Raw genomic sequence first — 7,766 nt, 5'->3', positions numbered from 1 at the left:
AACTTAAACAGAAGTTAAAAGACTTAAGTAAATACATAAAATTACTAGTAAAAATTAGAAGAGAAGATAAGTGAGGGAAAGCTAATAATAGAACATGATGAAAAATGAAATACAATTTTATGAGGGTATCAGTACTGAAGTTATTTACAGAAAACGTCTGATAATATTATTAGACATAAAATTGTTCTTCGGCACCATCATCGCTCAGTTCGAGAAGCCAACGTCTTTCTGCTGAAAACTGTGACACTGTCTCCCTCCCATTATCTTAGTTGTAGTTGGTTAACTGACAAAGCCAATGCATTTATGTAAAATTCTGGCCTAATAAATAATTTATGAACTTATTATTGACCACCTGCGTACGAATCAAAAGTATTACTCACAAACACAAGCGTTGTCTTTTCTACAACCAAGTCATAACAACCTGTTCATTTAGCGCTGTTTAATACCCTGTAAAGATGTTTACCTACGACCGTTTTCAGTAGCCGTTTCAGTAGAGTTCTTAGAATTGAAAAGTATCTCATAACAGCATTGTTTACTTTCATAACCGCATAGTTTTACTCATAACAACACGGGTAACGGACCAATGAAGTCCAAGCATTGGGAGAGAAAAAGTAAAATTGTAATGATTCGAACTTCAACTAATCAGCTGTTCAGGCCAATTTAATTGTTGAGTGCTGCAATGTTTCGTTGCATCACAGTGGATAGCCTAGGGTTCACTACGATACTCGGACAGAATACGATTGAATCGATCTATCGAGAGTCTGCAATTACACTATCGATATTGAATTGTGTACACTATCGATATCGGAAAATCGGATTCGAGTTTGTTGTTGGATCTGAGTCTGAGTATTGAGTTTTCAATTTCAATCGGATTCAAATCATCTACTCAATCCTCCTCTACAAACTAACTGTATGCCTACGTACGTACAGTAGTTTCTGAGTTTCTGCTGACTTTATGTAAACTCAAAATGTGCTACCGGTATCTAAGACAATAAAACAATAATAATTATTGTTTCAAATTACTGTACAAGAATATACAGATTTTTGTCTGCTGTGCTTTTTAGGATTTGACAGGAGAAAATATTAGTATATTGGCTAGTACAGCATATTTTTTTCTCTAGCCCAGGATCCAGGGGGGGGGCAAATGCCCCCCCAAATGATGCCCCTGTACCTAGTGTTTTAAATTTTGAACAAAATGGTACAACTCCCACCTGTAAAAGTTACAATTACTTTCCCATTATATAACAAAAAATCAGATTTTTAAAAAACAACCGGTTCTAATTAAATTTGGTCTGTTATGGTCCTAAAAATATAAAAATAAGGTGTAGGCCTATAATAATTCTAAACAAAATAATAGAACCCCCATTGTTGGTTTGAATTTTAATTTGTAATTGCTGTAACAGTTGCAGTTCAAGTAAAAAGCCTTTAGCACCATCTGTTCATTCAATTCATATACAGTAGAACCTTGATAACAAGTCGACCTTGATAACAAGGGTTATTTTCAAATCCCCTTGAAATTATTTTACCCCTAATCATATGTTATTGCAAACCTCGATAAGAAGTCAACCTTGATAACAAGTCTTATTTTATAATCCTTATAAGAGTCTTGTTATCAAGGTTCTACTGTAAATTATAGCCTATACCGTAGATAAAACATACTCCCTTAGACTTGTGCTGCTTAGTTTAGTCTATGCCTATACACATGTAGGTAATTCAAAGTCAAAATTAAGAGTCAAAATAATCCAATTATGATGAAATTTTTAACAAACAAGTAAATCAACGTTTGTTGTAGCGTTCCGTTCGTGAACCAGCATGATCGGACTATGAGTAGAGGTAAAAATGGGGTTTCCTCATGTTTGACCTTATAAAAACTTCAAACATCTTTGTAAATAATTCATTGGATGTTAAGAAAAAAAATTATCAACCTATATTGCAGATAGCTAAATGGTTACCAGTAAGTTGAAAAATAAAAAAAACTTGAAAATAACTTGTTATTTTGACGAAGGTAATCAAGGTGAAGTGTGTTCTTCCCTGTATCTTATAACGCTATATCAGCAAACATACAAATTTTAAAACGAAAACAAATCTTACATTGATTGAAATGGGTGATGAGTATACTACACTTTTCAGTACCGGTACCTACCAAGCTTACATGGCAATTAAATATTCTTTAAAGATTTTATTGAAGGAAAGACTTATTTCAAATAATTATATTCCCACTTGGTGTGAACAATTTAAGCTTTGTTGACTGATAGGCCTACTATGATTAGTGCACTTTATAATCGAGCTTCAACTTTATACTTGACTGTGTGGTAATTTATAATAGAATATATATAAAAGATAAATAAAATATATAACTAAGATGTTTTTGTAAATAATTTAAATTATATATAGTTAACACAAAACAATAAGAGAGTGTTTTAGTATTTGTTTTGATAGAAGAAGTAAAATATCAATTGGGTTATCCCAATCGAGAGGGCTCTCAATTAATTATTTAGTTTTTATTATTATATAAAATTGTTTTTCTATCATTTGTGTTCACTTATTTACATTAAGTTTCTCTATAACCTCTACAGAGAGGACAAGAACACAAGAATGCAATACAAGAATACAAGAGTACTTTATTTTACAATTTTTAAGATTGAATAAGGCATCAATACAATATGTTATCGATTAAAAATCTTTGTTGATTGGAATCCTTGCAGTAGAAAGATGATTTAACTTGTAACGTAGTCACTCTAGTTGCTGCCAAGACAATTATTCATCAATGCTGTAGAAAGGTCTAAGTAACAGCCCCTGTGATGTTCCTTCTTCAGTCTTCTAGAACAGAGAAACTTTACATGTTATTTAAATAAGGAGGCTAGTCTAGGATGAATGAACAATAAATTCTCCTCGGCTAGAATGCAATGTTAAAACTTTAACGTGTCTATTTGGGTTGAATGGAGCATGTTCTCGAGAAATTAACATTTGCAGACAAACTAATGCTAAAATTCATTGAACATCCACAACATTTTATTTACTTGTATTTAAGTACGAGTTAGATAGCAGTTTAATAAATTAACATAATTTAATTAAAATGTACCTTTTGACCAGATTAATTTCTACCTCAAATCATGGTTTTCTCAGTAATTAACAGTTTCAACTTCATTTTTTTTATGAACAACGACAGCTTATGGTTTACAAAAAATATAACCCATACCTATTTTAAAATCAAGACTAATGCAGGTTTATTTTAGCAACAGCAATGGTTTATCTGTATTAACACGTTCGCTGCTGAGCACTAGATGCCGGGACGGCGCCAGTTGCTGAACTAACGCTCGGCCGCTGCGTGACATTGCCACCGATACACTGAATTACAATAAAAACAACAGTAGTTATACTGGATGGCAATGTTCTGCAATACAACTGGCTTTGGATATAGTACTAAGTGATTCTGATAGATAGCAGCACTACCCAGGTTACAGTCGTTAAAGTAGTATCGCTATCTAGCAGGAAAGAGGTAAAACAAAGCCCTGTTCCAAACGACCCTGGTGGTGATTTGGAAAAACTATATTTTTTATTGTCAGAAAAGTACGTCCCCACGAGCTGCAAAGAAATATAGAACGCTTGTGACGTGCTGGCTTATCCATAGCAACGTTAAACAACAATGAACGGTGACGTTCTGGAACGTTCTTAGCTCCTGGCGCCGTGGCCCGGCTGACGTTCCGGAACGTCCGTAGCAGCGAACGTGTTAAGGTCGATTCACTCACATCAGTCCAGTCACAGTTCCGTTACAGTCCAGTTACAGTCCAGTCACAGTTGCATCCGCGATTTCTCAGTCAATTGTCCGTCAGTTGGTTTCAGTCAGTCTTCCGTCTCTAAAATTCACAGTAATTTATAGTCAAAATTTTAAAGTTATAAACCTATATTCTATCAAATTATCATTGTCCATATTGTTGATTGTTACAAACAGTACTCAAAATACAAACGCAACCATTTAAATAACAATAACACTATTTTCTAACCTCAAACAGTTCCGTCAGGCGTCCGAACAATCTAAAAGTATCGTTGGAAAGAAATCCGAAATTGACTGACGGATGCCAGCAGAGTGACTGACGGGACTGCAACGGATGAGTGTAGATAGTGCAATAGAAAATCCATCAAAGAATATTTTTGTTAACTGTGACGTGCCTGAAGTGACTTTACTGTGACGTGCCGTAACTGATGTGTGTGAATCGACCTTTAGGCTTTTAGCAACAGCAATGGTTTATCTGTATTAGGCCTAAGCCTAATTTTAATTTTAAATAGTGGCAGATGCTTTTATTTATGATCACATTACCTTAATCAAATATATTTGCATGAAATTTGTTAAAGCTTATATATGCCTATTCTACCAATTTTGCTGTCCCGTTATATCTTATCTTCCAACTAAATTAATTCTCAATTTTTCCCACATTAAAATACTATAATGCAGTGGGCGGTTCCAAGGGGTGGAGGGCTATAGAAGCAAGAGCCCCTCCATTAGAATCTGACTCTGGAAATATAGGTTTAAACATAAATTTTGTCATAAATAGGTGACAGAGGTTTTGGAACACAGTTCTAGACGTAAAAACAGTTAAAAATACCCCCGCCGCAGCAAACCTGCAGACTAAGCGAATTTCCATTTGACTGATTGGATTTACACTGAAATGTCTACTTAAAAATATAACATTTATTCCAGATTTAAATAGAACTAGTTTAACAAGTACTTAGGTTTGCTGCATCAGGGAGGGTAAAACTGTTTTTTGTCAAATGTGAATAGTTAGTAAGAAATAAAAACATTTTCCAAATTTGATCAAAATATGTTCACAAACAAGCAAAAACTACAACAGTTTAAACTTATTCTCCATAAGAATAACATGGGAATTTTAAATTTACAATTTTTTGGAATTTTCTCTGTAACCATTAGGCGCATAATAACGCTTCAATATACTAAATTATTTGTTTTTTTAAGCTCTACAAAATGGTTTGGAAAGAAATTGCTAAATTTGATGTTTTTTGGGTCAAAAATGGGAAAAACCTTTTTTTACCCCATAAAACCCCCCATAAACCCCCGTTCTCATGGTCCGATCATGCTGGATCGCGAACTCGTTCGAATAAACGTACGTTTACACGTTTGTACCAAATTTCGTCAAAATCGGATCATTTTTGCTGGAGTTATCGTGCTGACGGACACACATATATATATATAAATATATAAATATATATATATTATATATATATATATATATATATATGAATTTGAACGGATGGTGTTTTTGGCCTCTAGGGACCTCAAAACGAAAAAAAAATCGGTCCCGCGTCCAGGTCTTACCATGAGTACTACGGTAATAGCTTATTCCCTATATGGGAAATTCGCTAAAAAATAAAAATAGCAGATTTTCTTAAGGGGAACCCCTGAAACCCCCTCCTAATGTTAATCACCCCTGTTAGCCCTTCACAACGTTCTAATCTAGAACCACCACTAATATGACAACCCCTACATGGGATCAGAGGCTGTATAGAAAATGTTACTACTATAAATAAACAATTTAAACAAATAAATGTCTTACCTGTTCACCGCTGGATTTATTTATTACGTAATAGAGAGATCTGTGACCACACTCCAATGCATTTTACGAATGTTGGTTAGAGGTACGCAAACTTGAAATCTGACTAGGCCTAGAGTCGGTTGATCAGGGTATGAACCTGCAAAAACATTAAAAAGCATTAAGTCAATCAATTTCAAAACATCAATCTACAATTCCAAAGAGAAAAGCTAAGATATTATCGATGGAATAACTTATTAAGTTACTTACAGTATTACATAATGGAATAAACTTATTACATAATATAGCCTAAGCTATCGAATAAACTTAAAATATAGTAAGTTTAATCAATAGCCCATTAAGTTATGTAGGCCTATAAGTTATTGAATTTCAATATTGATTTTACATGTTAGCTTATGAGGATTCTTAAGTAGATTATCGCCATTACAGGTAACTTATATATAGTAGGTCCTAAGTAGCTAATAAAACTTACAAAAAAAGGATAAGTTTACAATTACAAATTGAGGTCCAAGTGTAAATTTATTTGTTTAAAAACAATTACTAGATATAGCCTACTTATCAACTCTTGTGTATACAATTTACATACAGTAGGCCTTGTTTGTAATTATCTTTAACTACCATACCGGTAACTTAAAAAGCTAAGCCAAAGTGAAATGTTAGGGTACTTTGGTATTATGCGGAGGCCAATTATTTTAGAGTGATATTTTACTGGAGAGTCCAAAAATAACTACATACTGTAATAGGAAAAAACCTGCTTTAATTGACTGACTGTCCAGATTTGACATGATTACAATTAGCGGCCTTTGAGTTCTGTCTCCCAGAAAAAAAGGCAGCGATGTCGGGGAGGATTGAGTTAAATGCGTCGCTGCCGCTATACTCCGCCAAGTAACTTAGGTATACAGCACGCTGCGTCATGTTAGGTTGGATTATCAAATATGTTTATAAAACTTTCCTCGTTTCGTTATGAATTGAACTATACCAATTGAGTCATACTTTCGCCCGCCAAATACCCCAGATACAGGTGGTAACAGGTGATGCATGCTCCGGTCAATGACCTGGCTAAGTACTTGAGGGGATATGGCGTGCAAAAGTAATTTATGACTCATCTGGTATTGTAAGAAAACCCAACCTAACATAACTGCGCTGTGTAAGGGTGGCCTCCGGATAATACTAAAGTACCGTACCCAAGTTAACCCCACAGCACGTGTATACGAGTCTTTTTGAAAAGCATAAGTAACTTAAATAAATAAGTTATTTAAGTCATAAGTTATCAAGTGAAAACTTCTACTGATAGGCCAATGATAGAAATATCAAACTAAATTTTCATCTGATAGCAAGTTAGGCCTAGGCTATAAGTTAGGTTCTCTACAGACTTGTAGGCTACCTATCAATTCAATCGCTCTAACAACTGCAAAAAATTTCAACTAACCAGCATCTTAGGAAGCGACTTAAGCTTTCATAACTTTAATGTTCTTAAGAAACCAATTAACTCTTACTGATTATCGGATAATCCTAAAAATGTTTTCAAACTTCATCAAGTCCCTACGTTAACCTTATTAGGTACAATTACCTTACCGCCACCCCTCAGAATCTTCTGATTAATACTTTCTAGGCTTAGAGGTTAATAATCTAATCTATTTAATTGTAGTCAATTATCAAATCAAGGAGACAATAACATGAATGGATTTATTAGGTAATAGCCACGAATACTTTAAAGTATTCGTGGTAATAACATATTTCTACCTGTACTTCTCGTGGAAAAAGCAAATCCATTTGATCTTGATGCCAGACAAACATAAGTTACCTAATTGGTCAAATTCTTCCTTTGACCTTACATAGCCCGAAATTTCCTTGACGTATAACAATTTAAATCTGTTAAGCTTCCATCTCTTTTAAAATTAATTCCATTTTAAAATCTAATTTACGTGTATCGTGTACCTGGCCACCTCCAACAACTATTAACTAAGTCACACAAGACAATGTCAACAATAAACAACGTAACGTACATAACACACGTAAACGTAAACAAACACAAACATAGGAAGGATAAGGATACGATTATTCCGTCGTCATAGAACCGATTCGATTTCAGTAAGAAAGAAATATCGCAGAATCACGATAGATCGATTCAATCGTATTCTGTCCGAGTATCGTAGTGAACCCTAGGCTATCCCATCACAGTCGGTGGTAATGAGAGGT

At 34.2% G+C, this 7,766-nt stretch overlaps 1 long non-coding RNA gene across 1 annotated transcript; it reads right to left on the bottom strand.

The window, feature by feature from the left end:
- Positions 1-2,623: 2,623 nt before the first annotated feature.
- LOC128998663 (uncharacterized) lies at positions 2,624-7,542 on the bottom strand. Its single transcript, XR_008491228.1, has 3 exons — positions 7,311-7,542; positions 5,571-5,706; positions 2,624-2,820 (listed from the first exon to the last, which is right to left on the bottom strand). It is a non-coding gene; the product is annotated as an uncharacterized LOC128998663 (long non-coding RNA).
- Positions 7,543-7,766: the final 224 nt, after the last annotated feature.

This window comes from Macrosteles quadrilineatus, unplaced genomic scaffold (assembly GCF_028750875.1).
Source record: "Macrosteles quadrilineatus isolate MER2022 unplaced genomic scaffold, UCM_ALF_1.0 Scaffold_7__1_contigs__length_78375512, whole genome shotgun sequence".
NCBI classification, from domain to species: domain Eukaryota; kingdom Metazoa; phylum Arthropoda; class Insecta; order Hemiptera; family Cicadellidae; genus Macrosteles; species Macrosteles quadrilineatus.
The sequence above is the reverse complement of the archived record's forward strand: the minus strand, read 5'-3'. Positions and strand labels throughout refer to the sequence as shown.